This window comes from Ruditapes philippinarum, unplaced genomic scaffold (genome assembly GCF_026571515.1).
Source record: "Ruditapes philippinarum isolate M1 unplaced genomic scaffold, ASM2657151v2 ctg61_1_1_1_1, whole genome shotgun sequence".
NCBI classification, from domain to species: Eukaryota; Metazoa; Mollusca; class Bivalvia; order Venerida; family Veneridae; genus Ruditapes; species Ruditapes philippinarum.
In genome coordinates, this window is record NW_026861844.1 from 315873 (window position 1) to 342239 (window position 26367).

A 26367-nucleotide genomic window follows, 5' to 3' on the forward strand; every position below is an offset into this window, starting at 1 on the left:
AATTTCCCTCAAATTGTGCTCCATCTTAGAATGACAGTCCCAAATTTTCCTCAAATGCTGCTCCACTTTAGATGGCGATCCCCAATTTCCCTCAAATGCATCTTGATCTTAGATGATGGTCCCAAATTTCCATCAAATGCTCAAATAAGTAGGTTGTTGCTTTACCTCCATTTACAATACAGCTAAAGATAGGTGTTTCCAGATTTCTTCCTTTATTGCATAAATTTCAATTAGCAAAGTCATTACCTAGTTGGTTTAAAGATTATTTTATTTTTATTACAATAATCTTTCTTTATAGACTGTCGGGGAGTTAATTGTATCTATTATTTTCAGAATTCCTGGATAATGCTAAGAACAAATAAAAGACAGTATGACATGAAGGCAATAAAGCATATTGCACATAATTCCAGCCAGATTCATTTGTAGAATGGTAAGTTTTATTGTTTTTATTCATCACTGTTTCACATAAATCCCATAATGCTATAACGCTATTTTCCCTCTAAAACTTGCACTTGGCTCACTTTTAAAACTAAGAAAGTTGAGTAAGTGTGTGGGTAAAGAAAGAATATGGTTTGAGTTAATTTATGAGTCTCATGATTGTGTGAATTTGCTATTCGTGTATTTATTGTATTGTATTTTTAGCCAAGGCTAGGTACTGTAGTGCTCAGATAGCTGCATCATTGTCAAGGAACCAGTGTTTCCCAGTCTGATGTTCTGTTTTCCAGTTTGACACTGTGTTTCCCAGTCTGGTACTCTGTTTCACAGTCTTTGATTTTGTTTTCCAGTTTTCAAGTTTGACATTGTTTCCCAGTCTGGTGCAGACTGGTGCTCTTATATCCGAGTCTGGCGCTGTGTTTCTCAGTCTGGTGCTGTGTTTCCCAGGCTTGGGCTTGCACTCTTTTTCCAGTCTGGAGCTCTGTTTCTCAGTCTGGCGCTCTGTTTCCCAGGCTTGCGCTGTTTCCAGTCTGGTGCTTTGTTTTCCAGTCTGGCACTCTGTTTCTCAGTCTGGTGCTTTGTTTTCCAGTCTGGCACTCTGTTTCCAGTCTGGTGCTCTGTTTCCAGTCTGGCACTCTGTTTCCCAGTCCAGCACTCTGTTTCTCAGTCTGGCACTCTGTTTCCAAGGCTTGCGCTCTGTTTCCAGTCTGGCACTCTGTTTCTTAGTCTGGTGCTTTGTTTACCAGTCTGGCACTCTGTTTCTCATTCTGGAGCTCTGTTTCTCAGTCTGATGCTTTGTTATGCCCCCACAATGTGGGAGCATATAGCGTTGCACTTGTCCGTCCGTCCGTCCGTCCATCAGTCTTTCGGTTCGTCCCGAAATCTTGTGAACGCAACTCCTCATCCGCAGATTTTGCTTAAACTTACAGGGATGAACAACCTTAATGTGTAGATGGTAGTAAAGGAAGGAATTTTCGCTGCGACCAAATTTAACAGAATTATGGCCCTTTGTTGATTTTTTCACTAGATACTATGTAGAAATTTTGTGAACGCAACTCCTCTTAAACCGGATGGCAGATTTTGCTTAAACTCACAGGGATGAACAACCTAAATGTGTAGATGACAGTAAAGGAAGGAATTTTTGCTGCGACCAAATTTAACAGAATTATGGCCCTTTGTTGATTTTTTCACTATATACTATGTAGAAATTTTGTGAACGCAACTCCTCTTAAACCGGATGGCAGATTTTGCTTAAACTTCCAGGGATTAACAACCTTAAGGTGTAGATGGTAGTAAAGGAAGGAATTTTTGCTGCGACCAAATTTTACAGAATTATGGCCCTTTGTTGATTTTTTCACTATATACTATGTAGAAATTTTGTGAACGCAACTCCTCTTAAACCGGATGGCAGATTTTGCTTAAACTTCCAGGGATTAACAACCTTAAGGTGTAGATGGTAGTAAAGGAAGGAATTTTTGCTGCGACCAAATTTTACAGAATTATGGCCCTTTGTTGATTTTTTCACTATATACTATGTAGAAATTTTGTGAATGCAACTCCTCTTAAACCGGATGGCAGATTTTGCTTAAACTTCCAGGGATGAACAACCTTAATGTGTAGATGGCAGTAAAGGAAGGAATTTTTGCTGCGACCAAATTTTACAGAATTATGGCCCTTTGTTGATTTTTTCACTATATACTATGTAGAAATTTTGTGAACGCAACTCCTCTTAAACCGGATGGCAGATTTTGCTTAAACTTCCAGGGATGAACAACCTTAATGTGTAGATGGCAGTAAAGGAAGGAATTTTTGCTGCGACCAAATTTAACAGAATTATGGCCCTTTGTTGATTTCTTCATTATATACTATGTAGAAATTTTGTGAACGCAACTCCTCTTAAACCGGATGGCAGATTTTGCTTAAACTTCCAGGGATTAACAACCTTAATGTGTAGATGGTAGTAAAGGAAGGAATTTTTGCTGCGACCAAATTTAACAGAATTATGGCCCTTTGTTGATTTTTAGTTTTCAATTTGTGGCACATGTAGTCCAAAAAATATTTGACCTAGAGTCATAAGATTGACAGAACAGTGGCGTGTGGGGGCATCCGTGTCCTATGGACACATTTCTAGTTTTTTTCAGTCTCACATTCTGTTTCCAAGTATATATACGTTCTGTTTTCCAGTCTGGCGCTCTAATTCCCAGTCTGGCCTTTTGTTTCCCAGTGTAGCATTCTGTTTCCAGTCTAGCATTCAGTTTCCAGTCTGGCATTTTGTTTTCCAGTCTGGCTTTCTTTATTCTAGTCTGGTGCTCAGTTTCCTAGTCTGGCACTCATTTTCCTAGTCTTGTGTTCTATTTCCGGATTTGGTGCTTTGTTTCCAAGACTGTCGACTGTCATTCTGTTTCCCAGTCTAGTGTTCTGTTACCCAGCCTGGCACTGTTTCCAGTGGTGTTCTGTTACCCAGTCTGGCATTCTACTTCCTGGTCTTCCAGTCTGGCATTTTCTTGCCTCACCACTTTAATAATGAATTTTTCTAATCTTGGACTTTGGATGGAAGCTGTAAAGATTAATATGAGAGATGCCCCTCTCCTTTATGAAAAGTCATGCTCTGAATTTATTTTAAATTTGAATAATCACTTGTCTTAACATGTTTAAAATTTATCTGAAAACTTTTGATAAACACCTTTCAATGCATAAATTTTTATCCTTAAATACTGCAGGTTTTTTTTGTACAAACCTTCAAGTAATCTGTTAATACTTGTAAAATCCTGTTAACAAATTTTCAAGGCTTGTTGCAAAAATTATAACATACACTAGATATCTGCTATTAATATCATATTACTGGCAAGTATGAAGTTTGTATCTATGATATGTCTGAAGACAGGTATTTGTTGTGAAAATTGATTAATAATCCAGATGATCAGATATGAAAATTATAATGGTATATCATTTATTATACATTCTTTGTACATTCCATAGTTCACGCCATTAAACGTTATGTTATGATAAAAAATAACAAAAAATATAAACTAGAGTAATTTAAGAAACACCATTTATATTAATTTTACTTACTTGTAGTTTTAGGTTCATTTAATTTTTGTCTTAATGGCATCCTTATTTGTTATCTGTTGCTTAAACCTTTGTGCTTTAATCCTTCTAGTGGTGACAGAAGTTACTCATGCAACCAGTGCAGACCATGCCATTTGATCATGGTCTGCACTGTTCGCTATTAAGTTAGTACTTATTTTGAAATTTTCCACAAAAAATAATGAATGATCTTGTCAAGATTGAAAGAGAAGTCCATTGAAAATATTAAGGGGGTAGGGGGGTAGGTCACTGTAACTTTAAATATGTAAATTTTTACACAGATAAATTTGCAAATAAAAACATCAGAATGTTAACCTCATTAGATATTACTTAACATAGAACACTATGAGATTTTTGACACTGATAGCTGTGTAAATATTGTTAGAGAGAGAGAGAGAAGGTTGGCACCTCAACGATCATTGAACCTGATCTGAAATAACTTCATAGATCAATATATAATGCTTTGCCTAAATATAGGCCACTGGGATAATCTGAATCATGATAGACTAGTGTGTTAATTGGGTTACTAGGGAAAGTTGTTCAGTGTGTCAAAGAAAGCGGTTGTAATCATACTAGAATGGTGAGTTTAAAAAAGATATATATACCTGATAACATAAATAAAGATGCTCAGTTACCTGTATAATGTTTGAAACTGCTAAAATAGCATCAGTTTAGTTATTGAGTAATGATTTTAAAGCATATCAATAAAAAGGTTAAACTTGTATTATTGCCCATGCAAGTGATGCAAATGATATTTTGAATTTGGCACGGTTGGTAGGTTAAGTATTTAAAAAGCATGGCTAGTTGTTTGACCTCATTTTTGCATTCCTTAAAAACATTACTGAAAAAAACGCCTTATTTTAAGAGTAAATATTAAGTAACTCAATTATATTGCAAAACCTACACTTCTTTAGGAGTTGGAGAGGGGGGGGGGGGGGGGGGGTTGGGTTGGGTTGAAGTCTTGAGAAAACGTGTTACATTCTATTGAATTGAAATTTTTGCTAATTGTTTAAACTAACCATAATTTATTATGCATCATGATATAGCAGTATTTAATAGATTTCCATTCTGCATATTTGTCAATAAAAATGGAGAGAAACAAAAAAAATTCAGAATGTGTACATCCTATTGGAATGTGTTGCTTTTAAAAAAACATTGTTAATGATTTGTATGCACAGTTTATCAGTTATATTTGATAATGGTTAATTGGCTTATTTAGAGCATGCAAACAGCCTGTTGTTAGGCAAGTCTGTATTTTCTAGAGCCTGCATATTCATATTGTTATTCATGAATGCAACCATGTCTTAAAAAATAATGAAATGCAATGCAGTTTTCTTTTCATTTTGGTGCAGAAATGAGTATCTAGATAAAATATAATAAACATTTTGCCTTTTGAAATTTTTATCTGCAAATCTCTGATGCCTTGCTTTAGTATGATTCAGTCAGCTTGAGGTATTAATATTCATATGAATCACTGGTAGCAAGTAAGATTGTGAAAGTGGTGGAATTAAAGGGACTCAACTGAAGTTTTTTGGCATGACGGGACTGGAAATAGTTTCTCGAGATAAATGTTCCATTTGATGTAGGTGTAAGCCAACACCTTTTATCTAAAAAATCTTAAATTTCAGGTCAGTTGCATGCTCCATTTTTCCAGAACATTTATTCTAGTTGTGACAAATGACCAATAACTAAAAAGTGTTGCAACTCTTCACTCAAATCGGGATAAGAATCACAAAAATACTTTTTTCAATCTATTTCTGAGTATATTTCTTACTATCTTTGATATATTTAAGGGCGCAAGCTAATATATGTAAGAAATTCAAGTTTTAAGTTTTTAGCCTTCTTTACCTCGGTGGAGTTCCTTAAATATTAATGTGCAATTATCATTAAATACCTTGTTTTAATAGAATTGTTTGTCTCATTGAGTCCGTCTTTAAATTTTGGGACTCTTACGTCTCATTCTTTCATCTTTGTATTTAGTGACCTGATACTCTCCACGAGTGTTTGTTATTTTCTACATATTTTTGTTGTTGTAGGCTTGACTGAAATAACATCTTTTATAAAAAAAACTAGAAATGTGTCCATAGGACACAGGTGCCCCCACACGCCACTGTTCTGTCAATCTTATGACTCTAGGTCAAATATTTTTTGGACTACATGTGCCACAAGTTGAAAACTAAAAATCTTTTACTAAGTAAAGGGCAAGAACTTTACAAATACTGAATAAATCCACAAGCAAACCCCAAGGTGCATAAGTACACATGCTGACCAACATTCTTGTAAACTTTCAGGCCTACAAGTCAAATACTTTTTGAGCTATGCATGAACAAGTTGAAAATTGCAAATTTATACTACTGTAAGTCAAGGGCAATAACTCTAACAAAACTGAAAAAAATCCACATGCAAAGTCCCAGGTGCATAGCTTCACAGTGATGTTGATCATTATTCCTGTAATTTAGTGATGTTGATCATTATTCCTGTAAAGTTGGTTGATTCTAACTAAAGCACTCAAGGAACAAATAACACAACATAATGAAATGGTTTTGTACTAAGTCAAGGGCAAAAACTCTAAAAGTACTGTGTAAATCCACACGAAAATACCCATTTGCACAACTGAACATGCTGATCAACATTCCTGTAAAGTTTCATGACTCTAGGCCAAATACTTTTTGAGTTATGTGCGACACAAAAAAGAACGGACTGACGGACAAGGGTAAATCTAAATCCCCCCCCCCCTTAAGTGGGGGCACAAAAAGATATTTTTCCTGCTTAAAAGTGACCATACTAGTTGAAAGACAGTTGATCAAACATGGCTGTTGTGTGTATTTCAAAATTGCAGTCAATTGATATATGGTGTTAAACATAAAATGTCGTGGAGACATCAGGCCATATTTTATTTTTGACTATGTGACACAGTTTAGACTAATAAATTATCTTTTAAACAAATAATGAAGGAATGAAAGTAGGACACTAGCGATAGGGTTCAATGTATGTTTGACGTTGACATAACTATAACAAGATTATCTATCTATCTTACCCTTATCCAACTACTATATTTTATCAATGAAAATCCCGCGTCCTCGTAAAAGTGTATTTTTGGTATTTTTCAGAACATTGAATGAAATAATGTAGATGTAACCTAGTTGTTATGGTTTCATCTTACAAGGTAGTTTAAAGATAGGACTGTCATAGATGTAACAAGTAGCTAGTCTGGCCGTTACTTTAATAGGGTTTATTTTCAGGTATTTGTTACCAAGAAAACAGGGAGTGTAAATCTCTCTTTAAATAATCTTAAACATCCTGTTTAAATATTTAGATTTAAAATCTCTGAGCGTGGGCACTTCAAAATCATAACTAACAGTTTATTCCCATCACCCAGTGAGAGTCTTCAGCATTGGAGGTGAAAGTAGTTCCTGATTGGTGACATATTTACACACCATTAAAATCTTCAGTCCATAGACATCCAGTTTGATTATAAGAAGTTTGTTTGTATAAATTTTCAGATGATTTTAGCAGAAATTGAATGAAAATATGAAAATCCTGTTTAAGTAAGTGGCATGTTATAAAATAGACTTGTCTGATTATATAGAAACATGTAAAAATGTTTGATCATTGAGTGACAAGTTGTATGTTAGGCATTACAGCCGCTTGGCCAATTTACTTTTTAAAATGCTTACTAATAAACACTAAGCAATTTAGTGTTGGAAATTATTTTTGATTTAGTGTAGATTGTTTTGGACCTGATCGTCTGTCATGTGCTGAACACAGGTTTGGGCATCCTGAGATCAACATTGTCCCCACATAGATAATAGTTCATGGTGCTGTGTCTAGAGCTATAATAGAGTTATGCAACTTGATTTTTCTATTCAAGGTAATATATCTGCATACATGGGCTATGACCTGTTATAAATTAATTGTAACTTTCACCAAAAGGGTACCAGTGGAAAAAACATTATTGTCCAAACAATGCGATGTATATAGTCAACCAAGATTTCCCATTTCTAAGCTATTTCGAAATAATATTATATAAAACAAATAATTTTTTTTTTATACAATTTGCTTATATTCTTCTCTGCTGATTTGTAGATTGTCAAGATGTTTTGCTGGCAGATGGCTATAAATAAGAAATATTTACAAAACTTTGTTTTGTTCACATCAGTTACCTTGTTACATAAAAACTTGCAGCAATTACTCACATGTTTTTCGTTTTGCCAGATCTATGAGTGTAGACTTTGATGAAAATGCAACACACCTGGGAACTAATCACTGTATCATTTGACAATGTAAGGTGCTGCTATCTGTGGTTAACTTGTACAATGTATGCTGTAATTTATCTGCCAATTCCCGAGTACTGTTTCCCTTATTGTCATATCTCCCAGCTGGCTCTAGTATTTTGTTTTTGTAAGTAAAATTTCATGTGTTCATTTTTAGCTCATTTTTAGCTCACCTGAGCACAACAAGCTCAAGGTGAGCTATTGGGATTACCCTGCACCCATCTTCCATCAGTCATCCATCATTAATATTTTACTTAAACAACAGTTTCTCCTTTACCCCTTTGGCTGATTTAGATGAAACTGTATAGGAATGATTCTTGGATGGTTGCCTGTAAAATGTTGCTGTAATATTTCCAGACTGCTGATCAAGATGACTGTTAGAGTTAAAATTAGAAAAAAACTATAAACAAGATCCCAACCATTGGGTAGATTTTGATGAAACTTTACAGGAATGATCATAAGGTGAAGCAGAATGGCTGCCAGAGCTGTGAATGGAAATAAACTGTAATCATCTCAACCACTTGGTAGTTTTTAATGGGATTTCAATGAAACTATGAGGCTTATCATACTGGGTGCAATATCCTGCTAAGTGAGGAAGCTTTCTATCAAGTGTACTTATGGAAGGTTGAATCTCCAAGCCTGAAATATTGGACAGGGGGGATCCATGGCTGAGTGGTTAAGGTTGTTGATTTCTGGGCTCTCACCAATGTGGGTTCAAATCCCGCTATGGACCTTTGGATTCTTTCATGGGAAGAAACTATACAGCTAGGTTACTGGACGTTGGTGGTTCTTCACAGGTACCTATTGTGCCTGAAATAATGTACATGGGAAAATGTAAGGTATTCATCTGCCAGTTACAGTTCAAATTGGCCATTTGACCTCTCCAGTGTTGGTGTGATGTAAAACACAACAAAAAAAACACAAAAAAAGTCTAGAAAAACGTTATTCACAGAGGAGCATCTGTGGTCCTCGTCCTCAAGCTATAAGTAGTAAGTCGGCATAATGACATTTTAAAGTGTCTTAATTTGTCTTAAAATAACCCATCCCACGCCAAAAAAAAATGAAATAGAATAAAAGTAGGTCTAAATCATAGTGAGCCATCAAGGATTCACTGTCCAATGATTTCATTGACAGTTGTATGTATTGATAGGTAGTTTGATTAGAAGCAGAAGTTGTATTTTACAAATGTAATTGATAACTAAATTCACATTAACGTCTGTAATTTACGTAATATTGCCTCTTTAAATTTGACATTAATTGTTGTCTATGTGTGTACAAGTTGAATATTAATTAGATTTCACTTTATAAGGGAAGGTGCATTGTATTATGCAAGTGTTTTTGAAGTTTTGAAGAACTGTTTTGATATTAATGGGAAAATATATATTACTATATTTTCCTGTGAATGACAAAACAAGACAGTTAAATTGTTTGTCTTGTTTGATTTATGCATTTATTCCCTTCTGTTTGGGGGTAGTGGGGGGTGTCCATCTAACAGACACTTCCAAATAAAAGATTAAAATACTTTTACTCAATTTCAGACGTTGGAACTCCCAAAATGTATGTTTATTCAAAATAAGAGGTACTGATCTCTAAACTACAACTAACTTAATGTTAAACTAAATAAATATAAATAAAACAACAAATATGAAAATATGGTATGTTTGTTTTAAAATTCCAACTTGGCATCAAATGGGGGTGGGGGGTCCAGGACCCTTTCCCAAAATTGAAAACCTCATTTGCAATCAGTCAGGAGAGCTCCAGTCCTTGGTGTTAAGTTGTTTAGGTTATTTTGTCCTGTACAGATTAAAATGTCTTACTTAATAAATGGCAACATATTTTAAATTCTAGATCATTTTATTAAAAGCTCTTGTTGGTAATGCACAGCACACCAATGACATAACAAAAACACCTTAGAAACATTTAGTAGAGAACTTGTTCAGAAAAAAAATCTTAATTTCTTCTTCTTTTTTGTCTCAAAAAGAAAACAGCAAAATGATCATAGTTTGGAAACTTTCTATCAAAGAATTTCAGAAGCTTGAATTTGAGAAAAAAAAGTGAAACTTGAGTTGAAAGTTCAGGATAAATGTTTAGCTGACTGTCTATTCTTAATTAACTCTTAAATAATGGATCTTGTTATGTAAGATCTCTTCAAAACATGATTCAGCAAAAATCATGAAAGGTGATTTGAGGTAAGGATGCATTTATCTTTGAAAATGGAGAATTTGATATTGATAGTAAAGGCCTTAAAACCTGAAAATTAACAATGAAGATGACTGGTAGCTAAGAAAGTCAGACATTATAAAGATCAATTTACTGACAGTCTACTTTTCTTGAAACTATTCCTGGAACAAAGGATGAAGTTAATTTCCATGAAGAAAACAGATCAATTTTGTCTGGTACTTTTTTTGCCATTGATTTGACCTGACAAGTGACATTGCTCCTTTATGCTGAGAGAACATCAATGATGTAATCAACTACTATTAGCATCAAGATGGAAAAACTTCTACTGCAAGTCAATTAATTAGGTTTCAAGGTCAATTGCCTGGGTTGAAGATATTTATTTTTTTTCTTTTTGTCTGAAAAATTACTCATTTTTATGCTTGTGCATGTGGAAAATTTCTCTATCAAAGTTGTTATACCAAATGAAGTCAAGATCTCCATTTTATACAAACCGTATCACTTACTTGATATTTGACAGTAATTTTGAATAGCACTTTTTAAAAGTAAATATGTTCTATGGTATGATTATAATATTGAAGATCCTTTAACTCATTTTTTTATGGTTTTATATCATGAATATAATGCTCAAATGAAGATTTATCAATAATGTAAGTTCCAAAAAGCAATACTTGTAAAGATATTACCGAATTTTCATTTCATATCTATAAAGGGAAATAATTAGAAAATTATTTTTTATAAAGTCTAAGTAAGATTTTTCAATAAGAAATGAATGCATTTAAATGATTACATATTATGGGGACAAATATTTGCAGTACTTATTTTACATATTCTGCAATGTTTGAAAAAAAAATTAGAAGCATAATTTAAATATATACATATAAATAATTTCATTATAGTGTGGGAACAGCCTTAATTACAAGATACAGGATCTTTAAGAAAGGTACTTAGTCTGTTCTAGCCAAAATCCATGGAAATTGTCTACAAATATATAGTTAAAATCAGGTGCCAAACCAAATGATGAAAAAAATTATAAACTACAGTTTTGTAGTAGAAATGATGTTTTATTTTAAAAATTTCCTTTAAAGTGAAGTAAGCTTTTCAATAATAATCATAAAAATAATTGTCTGTATTTGAAATTTGTGTCAGTTGTATTTGTATGACGCTTGTAAACTGTCTGTAATTAGAAGCAGCCGGTAAAACTTGGAATGTGACATTTTGTCAGAAAGCGTCTGCAATATTTCTGTCTCGGTGCCAACTTAATCTTGTATTTTCATGATCCTATATTGTGGGACAGGAAAGATCAATATGCAATGCAGATGTTCTGTGTATTCAGTAGTAGAATTTTCATGATGTAACAATGAAAGTCACTGTTACATCCGAAATTATTATCTTTTTCTGCTGTGGGGTGAATGTCTGTAGGTATGAAATTGATATGATTTAGCATGCCAGAGTTAAATATGTCATCGGGCAAACGCCAGATGTTTGTGAAATACACACGTATATATACTGATACAAAAATTGCATTCCCCCACACACACATACATACGCACACGCAAAGAAAAGAAAATAGTTCGGAGAGGTAAAAAAAAAATGTAATTCTGTTCTGCATTCCTTTCAGGGCACATTCGTTTTTTATTGGGAGCCAGGTTGACATTGATTGCTTCGTCTGTCAGTCAGAGAAATAGGAAATCATATGATCTGGTCGGAAACAAAGACTGGAAGTTACTGGAACAAAGGTGATGGTAATGGTAGTGACACTGAATTGTGGCTGCAGTGTTATCCAAGATGAATTTACCCCATTGTAGATTGTCTGAATGGAAAACAAAGGGGTGTACCAACAAAATCACTACCATGTGGTAAGCCTATGACTTTAGATTGATTTGTTTGTAATTCTCTGAAATTATTACTATATTATTGCTACTGACTCAAGATTGTTATCCTTTAAATCAAATTAGTTTCAAGTTTATTTTATAAGATCTGTCAATGAATAGCAATAAAATCCTGTTATCTTTTATGTACATGTACCATATTTATTTCATTTCCACAAAAGTAATAATTCTGGTGTATCATTTAGGAAATAATATTTGACTTAAATCTAATTAGTATTGATGATGTAAGAAATGTATGAATATTTGTGTATTATATAATCCTCAATGTTATTATACCCCCACCACAAAATGTGGGGGGGGCTATAATGGATTCGCTTTGTCGCGTCGGTCGGTCGGTCCGTCCGTCTCCATTTTCGTGTCCGCTCTATAACTCCTATACCACTTGAAGGATTTTCTTCAAACTTGGCTCAAATGTTCACCTCAGCAAGGGGATGTGCAGAACCCATGTTGCCCATGTGTCAGCTCAAGGTCAAGGTCACAATTGAAGGTCAAATATCAAACACAATCATATATTAATTAGACAGTATGTCGTGTCCGCTCTGTAGGTCCTACAATAATTGAAAAAAAGATTTTCTTCAAACTTGGCTAAAATGTTCACCTCAGCAAGGGGATGTGCAGAACCCATGTTGCCCATGTGTCAGCTCAAGGTCAAGGTCACAATTGAAGGTCAAATATCAAACACAATCATATATTAGACAGTATGTCGTGTCCGCTCTGTAGGTCCTACAATAATTGAAAGATTTTCTTCAAACTTGGCTAAAATGTTCACCTCAACAAGGGGATGTGCAGAACCCATGTTGCCCATGTGTCATTTTAAGGTCAAAGCCACGATTGAAGGTCAAATATCAAATAATCAAATATTACACAATATGTCATGTCCGCTCTGTAAGTCCTACACTAATTGAAAGATTTTCTTCAAACTTGGCTCAAATGTTCATTTCAACAATGGGATGTGCAGAACCCATGTTGCTCATGTGTCAGCTCAAGGTCAAGGTCACAGTTGAAGGTCAAATATCAAACAATTAAATATTACACAGTATGTCGTGTCCGCTCTGTAAGTCCTACACTTATGGAAAGATTTTCTTCAAACTTGGCTCAAATGTTCACCTCAACAAGGTTATGTGCAGAACCCATGTCACTCTCTTGCCGGTTTCAGGTCAAGGTCACACTTGAAGGTCAAAAATTGACTTAGAAAATGTTCTTTAATTTTAACATATATCTGAATATTTCTGAATCTAGGAAAGGTATTTGCTTGAAACTTAAAATATAAATGAAGTGTCACAATTAAGATATGCTGGTCAAGTTTCATAACTCTGTATTGCATTTTAACAAAGTTATGCCCCTTTTTAATCTTCAAATTTACATACAATCACATATTAGACAATATGTTGTGTCAGCTCTATAAATCCTATACTAATGGAAGAATTTTCTTCAGACTTTTCTCAAATGTTCACCTAAACAAGGTTATGTGCAGAATCTATGTCACCTTTGTGCAGACTAAAGTCAAGGTCAGACTTGAAGGTCAAAAATTGACTTAGAAAATGTTCTTAGATTAAAACATGTTCTTGAATATTTCGGAAACTAGCATAGGTATTTGCTTGAAACTTAAAAGATATATGAGGTGTCACAATTACAATATGCAGGTCAAGTTTCATAACTCTGTATTGGATTTTGACAAAGTTATGCCCCTTTTTAAGTCTTTAAATTTACATACAATCAATACTAGACAATATGTTGTGTCCGCTCTATAAATTCTATACTAATGGAAGGATTTTCTTCAAACTTTACTCAAATGTTCACTCCAATTGGGCGATGTGCAGAACCCATCTTACCCTTGTGCCAGCTGAAGGTCAAGGCCACACTTGAAGGTCAAAAATTGACTTATAAAAAGTTTAGTATATTGGGAAAATGAAAGGTTATTTGTAACTGTTTCGAACATGATTTGATAATAGATATTTTTACTATTACCTATACAATTAGTCTTTTTTTCACCAGAGATAATTTCTTTTTATGTATTTGTGTCACTTAAGTTATTCCCTTAACCACCTTTCCAAGTTGTCTTCTGTCAAGGACATTGGTGGGGGTATGAATCGCATTCAGCGATAGTTCTAGTTTGTTCTGTAACAAGCAGAAGTAAGTAATTTTTTATGCTCCCTGAAAATGTCAGGTCGAACCTGTGGAAAAACTAGTTGAAACTGTCAAGTATCTGTTAAGGTCTGCTTTTATTGCACTTTAATTTACTGATACTCATTTAATATAGCACATAATTTGTAAACAGTAGTGTAGGGATAGAGCATGAAACTCCTGATCCAGAGGTCGAGGGCTCTCACTCGATTTCTCCATTCTGGTGTGATTACTGGTTATGACACCCTGGAAACGGTCAAATGTGACTTGAAGCCCATGTCTAGGTTCCCAAATTGGCTTTTATAATAATGCGATAAAAAATATTTGTTTGGGGGGTTTTCCAGCCCAAGAGAATAGTGGGTCTTGAACTTAGACCAGCACATCTCTGTTCAAATCCACGCCAGTGCCCCTTCTGCATGAGTTTGAGTGGAGTCTGGCTTTATTCCCTGTATGTATACATATCATTGCATTCACTCCTACATACAACCTGAGAAAGAGTGGGGTGGGGGGGGGTCTGGCTGCATACTAATTACTGATATTTGAATAAACTATAAAGACCATCCATGGTCTAGAATAAAAAAGTACTAATTTTGTTTTACGAGGCTTGTTACAAAGGTCGTGCTGGGTCATGTAAGGGGGGTGTGTTCATTGAATGCCACCCTTCCTTGTTGATCTTGTTTTTCGTATTTTGCTAATTCTCCTATTAATAAGTGTAGTTTCTATTTTCATTGGTCAAAAAAGAATCTGGAAGTTAAATTTTTGGTGTTCTATTTGTTTGTAACAAATATTTTTCTGGAAACAGAACATACGATAATAAATCATAGGGTTTCTTTTTTCTTTATAATTGTCTGAGGTGTTTTGTTAGTTTTTGCCGGGTGCAATACGAGTCATAAATCAACAGAGAGATTGAGTATCTATGTCGGATAATGGTGCATCTACAATTGTTCTAGAAATTACCGGAATCCGTCAAGAATCTAACAAATGCTAGGAATAATGCTCGTTGGCAGCCATGAGTTTCTACAGCAGATGATTCTAGCAGACAAAGTAACAAATATTTAAGAACCTATTGTCATAACTAAGCTTAACATGCGTTCATTTTATCTTAAAATATCTTGTTATCAGAAATCTGATGATTGTGTGCCATTCTTTTTTTTACCTTCTGCATACTCTTCTGCATATTGAACAGATGATCTTGTTAACCCTAAATTTGTCTTATTTTTAGGTCACAAACATACTTGCATGAATACTGTGTGTACAATCTTGGTCATTGAATTAAGTCAGTGAGTAGGTTAATTATTATTGTCGGTGAACTAGTTTGTCCTTTGTATCCATGGGAAAGTATCCAAGTGTATGACAGCCTGTTCCAGGAATTCAGCATCAATGTTGGTGGCACTCCTAGTTGATTCATACCTGAAAGGCAACAGTAATTGTACATAATTGTTGGTGAATGGACAAGACTTTGCCTTGACCGATTGTGTCTTGATGTATGTTAATATAATATGTTGGTTTAAATAATATTAAATAATAGAAAAGGCTTGAGAACTACTCAGTATCAAGTGTGCCTGCTTAGCTCAATATGGAGAGCATCAGATTTTAAATCAAGGGGTCACTGGTTTGATCCTCAGGTGAAGTGTAATTTTTCCATGACAGTTGATCTTGGACATGGAGTCTTATAGTCATTTGTCTCTCACGGTTGATAAGTAAAATTGTAAGGAATTGGTAGTTGGTCACTTGTGAAGAAATTTGAAAGTACTGGTTAGTTATCCAGGAAAGCTGGTTTGGTGGATAGTCTTCCAAGATAAGACCATATGTGTTAACTTGGCTTTAAAAAAAAAGAAACACCCGAAAACAAACAAAACCGTTTTAAATGCTTAATGTGTCAGTAATTCTTAATTATACAGCTTTGCATTTACCTTATAAGCTGTCCAGGATGATCAGCCAGTACTTACTTGCTGAATGAACCAACACTAACTTACTTATTGAAATGTTTCACGACTACAAATGGATAGTGTTACAAATTCAAAGCAAGGCAAATTCATTTCATAATTTCAATAGATTTAGGTAATCATAAGCTGACACAAGAAATATGCCACATGCTTGTAAATATAAAAGAAAATAAACCCAGGAACCAATTTATAAAGACTTATCAAGCAAAATAGATGTAATAGAAATGCTAAAGACTAAGCCCAACAATGTGAAGTAAGCCCAACAATACTTCAAAGGGAAGCACACAGGCATGATTACAAAGGATGCTTTACTCTCATTTGTTATGAATGGTTTTCATAATTCTGGGAAAACATTTATTGAACAGAAGTTAATGACTTAAAATGATATATACACTCCACAACTGCAACAGATGTCAGTCTGAATTTTGTTGCGATTCTGATCAATTACGCTTTAAATTTGTATTCTAACACAAAATCATGTCACATTAAATTTTTCTGAATTTTCAGATATGATTTAATTTCTACTTTCTTCATAGCAACAGATCGAAGTGTCTTGTTGTCATAAAAGAAACCAGCTCTGTAATTGGGGAAATTAGAATATGCTGTTGACAGTTACTCAATCAATTGAACTCATCCTATTCATTTTGACTGACCACCCACATGATTTTGGGGGCGACAGGAACAATGGACAAAACGTGGGGCAATGATTTTCGATATTGTCTAAATAGCCCGTTTATTGAAGGAAGAAAAATGAATAGGGACTTGTGTAATTTGTCACTTTAACTTTTGTGGAGCAAGCAAAGAGTAAGACAGCTCTTTGCAAGCTTTGCAGTCTCTTATCGCATTGGCATTTTGATATCCATTGTGGTTCAGCTGTCGATGAAAAATTCTTTAACAAAATATACAAGATAAACATGTTATACAATTCTGTCCATAGGAATATGGAGAAAAAAAAACTTACTATTTTAATCTTTTGCACTTTAGTGTAACATCTAAGACGTCTTTTGCTTAAGATAATCTCTATAATATAACCTTTGCTTAGATTAATCTAAGTTGAAAGCAATGAAAAATTGGAAGTTTTTCAGGTTTATCAAGGTGTAAAACAGGATGCCCCTTGATTCTAGTTAATTGATTCTCAACACCACTACACAGACTGCTCATCTTGTTACACCATTGCACTAATCTCATTTCATAGTCTGTCAAATTTTATGCCATCTTTAATGAGTAAGCTACCTGTAGCATGACAGAGAGCGAGCCTGAATGAGCAAGGTGTTTACATGTCAACCAAAACAAGTACTCTGTCCCGCCATTTGACCTCCGGGTTCAACAGGTCTTTCAATATTGATTGAATAACTGTCTCCATCATACAGGAAAACTGAAGTCCCCGATTCTTAAAATTTGATTAAGTTATAAATTGAAATTTTTAAGTTGAATTCCAGAAAAGTAGACCACCAGGGCTCTGTCGCAGCTCTTAAACTTTCTAATTTTGTAAATTTAAAATTGGACAAGACCACAACACATATTCGCTCAGTTGCTTCACTGTTTCATGTCTTTTAATAAATATAGTATTTTTTACCAAATCTCTTCGCTGACAATAATACAAAAAGGCATACAAGATTTAATCTGTATTTAGAGCAAATATTTAAACATAGTTCAATTCTTCTTATTGATATTATAATTATAATAATGACAGGAAGTTACAATAGCCTTGAACTATTTGACAGTCTATAGTATCTATTATGTTTTAGTATAAACTGTTACAAATAGTATGGTAGAGGTTTAAGGTAGGAAAAAAGCTATGCTGAAATATCTGATTAATTTATTCCTACTTATATAATATAGGAAATTATCATATTTTACCATCAGTTGACACAATATTGCTGAAATATCTGTGAAATGTTATACAAGAATAAATTAAAGTTTTGTCCATCACATAATATATAGGTTAAATTTTAAACCATCTTATACCTTAGAAAATGGGAAAAGGTTTAATTTGTTTTGTAAAATAAAATTTTTTTCTTTACAAATCAGATTAGACTACCAGTCTATGAATGAACTTGTTTATTGGTCAATTTCAAATTTGTGTACTGAATCGACCAATCAGATTTTTCCATTTTAAAGACTGCATGGTCCACAGTCAAGTTTGTCTATCAAGGACAATAAACAAAGGTAAAAAAAAGCTGTTGATTGAAATTGATTTTTAATAAATTGGAGGAAACTGCCATAAATAAAGGGTTATAATTGTATGTTTGACAGATGTAGGCTTAAATACATGTTTTGATACTTTTTTTGTTTAACAGAAGCAGATGTTTCACAATAAATGATCAATAATGAGTTGTGTGTTTTTATCCTAATATACAACTTGATTATAATAAATTGTATTATAATGTCACAGTTCATTATCATAAAGGTATAATTTCTCATTCTGTTATAGATAGTAACATCCATTTTAATATAATACAGATGTAAAATCAAATAAAATCAAACACAGTGTTTCCCATCATTTACACACATGTATTTACAAAAAGGAAGGAGGCTTTCATCATTTATACAGATGTAGTAAATGGCTTTCATCAATTATAAAGATGTTAATACAGCCAAATATTTTTAAAAGTCAAATATTTAAGTTTCCTTGATTCACAGACAGAAAATTACTTGACTTTTAGGTGAAGTATTTGGTAGAATTAAAATAGCCTGCAGATTTCTGGTTGATTTGCCACCATGCAGGGTGTCTGAGCCTGGGTTTATTCTCTTTTTATTTGCTTTCTTATTTACGCCACCCTTTAGGTCGAGTCTCCCTTCAGGTCGAGTCTGAGTTTATTCTTTTTTTGCTATCTTATATAATTATAATGTTCTGAGATGACGAAAGTTGGCTAGGTAGAAAGATTGTAGATGACTTGTGTAGCATGTACAGTACTAAATAAAATCATACTTTACATCTTCTAAATTTTATTGCCAGCCAGGAATTAAAATGATTTGAGGACAATAAAAATGCAACAGAAATACTGACAACAGAAAAATACACATGTCACAAGAAGAATGTGACATATAAAGCTATTATGCAATAATTATTGAATTAAAAAGAACAAAAGAAAGAAAGAAAGACCAGCAAGCTGTTTCAAGAACTTGCCTTGCCTTATACAAACTGCGCTCTTAAGATATTGAGAAGATTTATGATATAAAAAAAGTATCTAACACTAGATATTGAACTGCTTGTAACATGTGGTGTATAACAGGGAAATAACAGGGAAGTATCAGGCCTGCCTTATAAGCTCCTTAAAAAAAATGCAAATATAAAGCGATTGATAGCGAGGTACTGTACAGAATAGGAAACCAATCAATACGAGACAGTGGCGGGGATAAATAATGTCTTTTATGTTCTTAAGCAGTGCTTCCCTCATAACCCAGATCCTGGATACAACTGTCTTTAAATTTTCGTTAAAGAAATATGCAGTGGCATTGATGATTACATGCTTTGGAAAAAGGGCATGATTTGTGCAAAATACTGGCAATTGTAAAATTTATTAAATGCATTGAATAACGAGGGTGTAATTTTTCACCATTGTCATAGTTTATACATGTTGTTGATAAAAAATTAGGGAAACAACTACAGGAGTAGATGGAAGGATTCAAACCCTGACGAATGCGTTTCATGGTCTTGACCTGTTTTGAATTGGGAACTACCCATTGTGAATCTAAAGGGTTTCAGAAAATAAAAATACTATTATAAGTGAAACCTAATAGAGTCAGATTTTTATAAGTGAATATACAGTCAGATTTTTATAAGTGAAACCCAATATCAAGTCTGATTTTTATAAGTGAAACCTAATATAGTCAGATTTTTATAAGTGAAACCCAATATCGAGTCTGATTTTTATATGTGAAACCTAATATAGTCAGATTTTTATAAGTAAAACCCAATATCAAGTCTGATTTTTATATGTGAAACCTAATATAGTCAGATTTTTATAAGTGAAACCTAATATCGAGTCTGATTTTTATATGTGAAACCTAATATAGTCAGATTGTTATAAGTGAAACCCAATATCGAGTCTGATTTTTATAAGTAAAACCTAATATCAAGTCTGATTTTTATGTGTGAAACCCAATATTGAGTCTGATTTTTAGTCCCCTACCGGTTTACCGGAGGGGACTTTAGGTTTACCCTCCGTCTGTCTGTCCGTCCGTTTGTCTGTCTGTCCGTCCGTCAGTCCGTCCGTCCACAAAACTGGATCCCGCGATAACGCAAAAAGTACTGAAAATATTTTAATGAAACTTGATATATGGATAGATGGCAGTATGGAGATTATGCACGTCTTTTTCTTTTCTTCCTATGTTGAAAATTCTGGTTGCTATGGCAACAAATAGACTGAAAATATGGCAAATTTTACACATAACCTGGATCCCGCGATAACGCAAAAAGTACTGAAAATATTTTTATGAAACTTGATATATGGATAGATGGCAGTATGTAGATTATGCACGTCTTTTTCTTTTCTTCCTATGTTGAAAATTCTGGTTGCTATGGCAACAAATAGACTGAAAATATGGCAAATTTTACACATAACCTGGATCCAGTGATAACACAAAAAGTACTGAAAATATGTTTATGAAACTTGACATATGGGTAGATGGCAGTATGGAAATTATGCACATCCTTTTTTTATCTTCCTATGTTGAAAATTCTGGTTGCTATGGCAACAAATAGACTGAATTTCAAGATTTCTGATTTTAATTTTTCAGCTTTTTCACTGTAAGTTCTTTATTTCTTAAGATATTTTCTTCAAACTTTAAATATAAGTTGCTTGTCATCAACCACATCATATGTGACAAGGTTTACAACTCTAGCACAAAATTTATCAGAATTACCTCCCTTGAACTTAAAATTTTCATGAAAAAAACATTGTTTTTTTAATAACTTCTTTTTCTGAATGTATCTACTTCAAACTTCATATAAATATTTCTTATTGTCACTCAACATTTGTGAGTGTTTAATACTCTAGCAAGACTATTTCCAGAATTATGCCCCTTTTGAACTTAGACTTTTTTTTGAGAAAATTGGTAATTTTTACTCCAACTTCTTCAGTCATGATAGGATTTTAAAAATGTTATATTTTGATAACAGGGATGTTTAAAAAAATAACTTTAGAGTGTCCTTCAGTCCGTTTGTCTGTACATAAAAACTGTGATCACTTTTAAAAGAACTTTTTCAAAAAATTTACTTAAAATAGGAACCTAAGTGAATGGCCAATGGCCCTTCAGAATGTTGCTTGGGCTCTTACCGGTAGGGGACTTATGGATTGCTTGCAATACTATGATAATTACTTGTTATTATAGAGTCTGATTTTTATAAGTGAGACCTAATATAGTCTGATTTGTATGCACAGCTTGCCTGGCTCTATTTTGAGTGGTGGTCCCAGGGCAAGTATTTTTAATAGCTGAATGAACAAGTGTCTCTGAAAATTTATGTTCTTGAAAATTTATGTTCTTGTATATTCATGAAATTTCATGACCAATTCATGAATATACATGAAAAGACCACCGACAGCAACAAAACAGGTAAATTTCTAAATATAAAATATTCATCGAAACAGGAAGTAAAATTAATAAGGCATAATGCAAAAATACAATAAGGGGTACCCTTAAAATTTCAATCGATACCAACGCCAATCCTCCAGTCTGTATGACTAATTGATCAAATTATGTAAACCTTAAAAAAGCTTGAGAAAGATATCCAGCTAGCTTACAGAACGTTGGTGGTTCTGCTTATGTGCCCATACATGCCATAAATAATGTATGGAGGGCACACTAGTTCTTCTTCCACCAGTACTGGAAAGACGCGATATGACCTTTACAGCATTGGTGCGATGTAAAATATATAAACGAGCTATCCCTTCATATTTCAAACATCTTGATAGATGTTTAGTCGAGATTACCATTCTAATACTAAAGAACTATAAAAATAAAAAAATACACATTATATCATCTTGAACATCAAACTTTTACTATGAAAAATTTCATTCATAAACTGTTAATTTATCACTGAACATGAAATTTATTACTTGTTTGCACTGAAGTTTGTCGATTATAAAAAATGTTTGCTTTTAAAATTGATGGGTACAGTTAAAATGGAGTGAAAGTCTGCTTGCTCAGCTGTAGTATATATATGGGGTAAAAAATCGGGTTTTGTTTGCAGATCATACAAATTAGGTATAATGATATAGCATGTGGTTTTCATAGCCAGGTAATAATAACCCCATTATATCGGCATAAATTTTCGATATCATCTCTATATATTATCAAGGATAATTACTTGGGTTATTCAAATTATCTTGTTATAATAAGCGTAAATAGAGAATTTAGTACATCTTTTTTTGACAATTTTATTTTGCTGCGAGAATTACACTTAATTGAATGCATCTATTTAAAGCTAGTCATTTAATTTGTCCAGAGACAGAAAAAGTGTCCTTGATGCTTAATTAAGATATATGGGCATACAGTAACTATTACAACAACATGACAGATTGCTTTTGATTGACTTGAAGTTCGTTACCGAAGTTCATTACCGAAGCTCATTACCGAATGATTTGCTCTCTTTTATTTTATTCATTCCAATGACTTGGAATTAGTCTCCCAGTCCATGTGTTGTATCCTTAAAAATATATCAGGAGTCAGATTTTTATAAGTGAACATACAGTCAGATTTTTATAAGTGAAACCCAATATCAAGTCAGTTTTCTCCAGACAAAGTAATAAAAGTTGTCACGGAATTATCACCAAAAGATTTCAGTCGACTTAGGTATGAAGTTCTTGTAATAACGTTTTGAAGTCGGACAAAGAATTTTTTTTTTTTTATTGCACTTACAGACATGCTGAAATCGTAAGACTTGTAGTAAACGTTAAGTGGCTCTTTGCTTCTTTTACTCGATCGTCATTCTTCTGGTAATGTCAAGTCAAGTCAAGTCAAATAGTTTATTGGCATAAACATTTTACACGTTCATCGCCAAGTTATATGAATGGCGGTTTATAATTTAACATAAAACATTGCATATACAATTACAAATTTTGTAATAAATACATGTACAAAACATACATAATATTTAAGTACAGAAAAGTATGGTGATGGATTTAACATAGCTATATACTAGTAATTACTAGTAATGATATAATTTCTTTTTTGCGGAAATTTTTGTAATAAATGAATGGGAAACCTTTCAAGCCCTTTTTAAATTTAAAGATAATTGTTTTTCGCATGTGTCAACAATTTTTTTTGGTTTGAATATTTGTTTTAAAAAGATTGTTAATAAAAAACAAGGGGAAAAGTTTTAAATAACAAAAGGGGGAGCAATGTCATTTAAGATGTACATGACTTTGTTGCTGTCTGAAGAAAGTCTGGTTTTGTTGTTGTTGTTGTTTTTCCTTGAATGAAAAAAAAAGGGAATATTAACTTGAAACGCATTACATATAAATGGTCCATGAATAGATTTTTGGCAAAACTTTTTCATCACTATTGAACTAAAGTGCTATAATAGTTGAGAAGTTAACTTGTTCAGTTCTGTTTGTGAGTTACATTATAAGTGTTCATTGTTAAAAGTTAAGTTGATTAAATTGTGTTGGTTCAGAAGTTGTGCAAAATGCTTTATCAAAATGTTACCAGCAGCAAAGTTTTTGTCCATGCTCCTTTTTTATTTTGAAGACCGAAAATTCCGGGGCACATCCCTGCTGGGTTTTATTTTGGCGCACCATGCTAAACAGTCAAGAAAACTTTTTCCATTTTCCCCTTTAAAAATGATGGGTTTTTTCCAGAAAGGAAAATAACCCAATTGGGGGGGAAAGGGGAAAATCCTTTTTAGTTTTTCAGAAGATTTTTTGGGCATAGAGTTAGAATAAAACAGGGCCTAATAGTAAATGTGGTTAATTCACTGTTAGTAAGTCGCATGACTAAAATTTTTGGCAGTTTACATTTAATTGACATTTTTATTAACTTTATGCTCACTGTGGGGTTTGGAAACATTTTATTTTGTTTTTAAATTAAACCTTTTTACAAGGTCATTAGCGTTTGGGATATTTGGGGAAAGTTTTACTTACTGGGGCATAATTAAATCTCTGTGACGGAAATTGGGAAAGTTAATTAAGATTCATTTATAATGTAAAAATCATGGAATGACTAAAAAGGGGAAAGGCCAAAAAACAGTGCAAAAACATGCCCTTCTGTGCAATAATGTTATGCTTAATGGGGTAAGGGGCGGTGTAAATCATGTATTTTTTTGGGGAAATTTTTTCTAATTCAAATAATTATGGAGAAAAAATTTTTTATTTTTTGAGGAAAAAAAATTGGGGATAGGAAGAAATGGAAAAGGGGAAGAAATATAGATGGTTTTAAAATTTGGGGTTTTTAGCAGTACAAGGGGTTCCCCCAAAATCCAATCTAAGGGTTTTATTTGCATCCCCTTTTTGAAACTGGGTTTTTGGGCTATTTTTTTTTAACTCACTTATTGAAGGATCTCTTAATCTTTACAATTTTGCATGTGTTTCAACTGCATCATTATCTTCCCATCCTATATAAGTGTGCTATGTTAATGACAATAGGTAGAATACAATGCAACATTGCAAGCACTTGCAGGAACAAATGGTTGTAACTTGTTTTATATAAGGATGGAGTTACAACTGTTTTCCACCAAGCCTTTGATTTAATATTTGATTAAGCAAATGATTAGAAAATGACAAAAGACAAAATATAAACCATAACAGACATCTGGTTATTCAGTGATGTAGGGAGCCTGTGTGCCACATAGCGTCCATTGATAAAAACAATGAAATGAAAGCAATGAAAATCTGAATGACAAAGATAACATCATTGATTTCAGCCAATGTGCTTATTGTTATAATTATGCTATACAAGATGGTACATAGGCTACAACAATGAAAATAATTCATCTGTAAAACAAAACATGATCCAAATGATATCTTTTGAAGAAATTTATAAATTAATAATCTACTAAGTATTTTGTGAATTGAATTAGATACATGAATCTGTATAAACATCAGAAAAGCGTGGTCATATTTTTTTTTTTTCAAGTTTAATAATTTAAACAACATGTCACCATGATTTTTATCAGTCTATTTTTAAAAAAACGACAAAAGTTTGGCTGATGCCACAGTTTTTCAGAGGCTGGCTTAACAAAGCATTTCAGCTGATTTTCTGCTGAATTAACTTTCAATATGCACTAAATATCAGCATTGCATGCTATCCTAGTTTGATCTCGTTAAACTGGAGGAGACAGATGAAATTGGACCAGGACCGACATTTGTCATGCTTTATAAATTGTCATTTTTTGCTGTCAAATTATAAATAGATCAGGGGCGGCTTTAGGGTACATGTCATGATGATACGTCTGGGAGGTCTGATGGGTATATAGTTTACAATCATTGCACCCAAAAATGTGCAGCTAGGATCATTCGCCTATAGACATATAGACAGAATGTAAACTGTTACATAGGATTTAGTGAAACTTTATATGGTAATTATAAATGATGACAGAAATGTTTTTATGGGGGAGAAATATAGGGGCTGGCAATCTTGTTTTAGAGTTATCTGCCCTTGATTTTGATTGATTTTTCTTTTTGCTTACTTTAGGTGATTCCAACGGAAGGCTATATCGTGAAGAGTTTCAAATTAAGATATCACTTGCAGCACATATCTTCACTCATAACATTTACCATCCCATTGTTTTTACTTTAAAGCAGTGAAAACTTTAAGTACCACTAAATCATAAATATCTTTATTACATAATTATGCTGATATGAATTTTTTTTTTTAATTTATACATTTTTTTGGGGGGGGGGGGATTTTTGGATGAAAAACAGTTCATTTTAATCATTTGTGAAAAAGAGGCATGTTTCTTCTAACATGTAGTTCTAAATTTCATCATGACATTTTTTCAATCAAATTAATTTCAGTTGGTTGAATTCCCTCATTTAAAGGGCATCAAACAGTTATTATTACAATAACACACATAATAACCAAAGGTAAAAATGATGTAGACATGAAAAAATTAGAAGACAGAAAAAAACTGCCATGATACGTGAAAGAATTTACATTACGTTAACCTAATTACGAGCATTTTGAACAGTTTAATTGCATAGTTTCATGTTCATTTCATTATGAATGTCATATGTTTTGCATATTACGAAGACAAAGGGAATCTGATGAATTTAAGAGCTCGTATAACCTCCTAACTGATTGGTGCTGTTTTGTTCAAACCAGATGTTAACTATTTCTCTTACGTCTCAAAGGAAACCACAGAAAATGTGAATAAATATGTTGTTCACATTTTCAATGAAATTGTTTTTTTTTTCTGTGTAATTTTTTTACGTTAACTAAATTACGCAATATTATTTGCTAGGTTTACGATTGTTACAACACAGAGAT

The 26367-nt window shown here is 33.2% G+C and overlaps 1 long non-coding RNA gene across 2 annotated transcripts in view; it reads left to right on the forward strand.

The window, feature by feature from the left end:
* LOC132717079 (uncharacterized) overlaps positions 1 to 26367 on the forward strand; it is a 78014-nt gene that overhangs the window by 50045 nt on the left and 1602 nt on the right. For both annotated transcript variants that reach the window (XR_009623910.1, XR_009623911.1), the window contains 2 exons: positions 334 to 430; positions 11596 to 11833. This is a non-coding gene — a long non-coding RNA (uncharacterized LOC132717079). The remainder of the gene's footprint in view (positions 1 to 333; positions 431 to 11595; positions 11834 to 26367) is intronic.